Consider the following 375-nt stretch of genomic DNA (forward strand, 5'->3'; position numbering starts at 1 on the left):
GAACAAATCTACGAACACTCAGGAGTACTCTTACGCACATTTCAGTGCCGACATGTTGGCATGGTTGTGTTTTCTTCTCTTGTGCAGTTAAATAAAATTCAATATTACAATGATAATTCTGTCATATTTATTTATTTATTTGTTTATTTCCTATTTTTGGTGTATTCACGGAGAATTTTAAAATTACGTAAATGTGCCAATGACTTAACATTAATCAACCAAATTGGAAACCATGCCAAAACTGTCTTTTTATTTGATTTTATCTTGATTTATTTTATTAGGGATCAGGGAGAATGTTCTCCCTATCCTCGGTCTGTGGAAGAACAGTGGAAGTGGACTCTTGATCAGGTGGTGAGTGGCATGAAAGAAGAGGAC

This window comes from Takifugu flavidus, chromosome 8 (genome assembly GCF_003711565.1).
Source record: "Takifugu flavidus isolate HTHZ2018 chromosome 8, ASM371156v2, whole genome shotgun sequence".
Classification (NCBI taxonomy): Eukaryota; Metazoa; Chordata; class Actinopteri; order Tetraodontiformes; family Tetraodontidae; genus Takifugu; species Takifugu flavidus.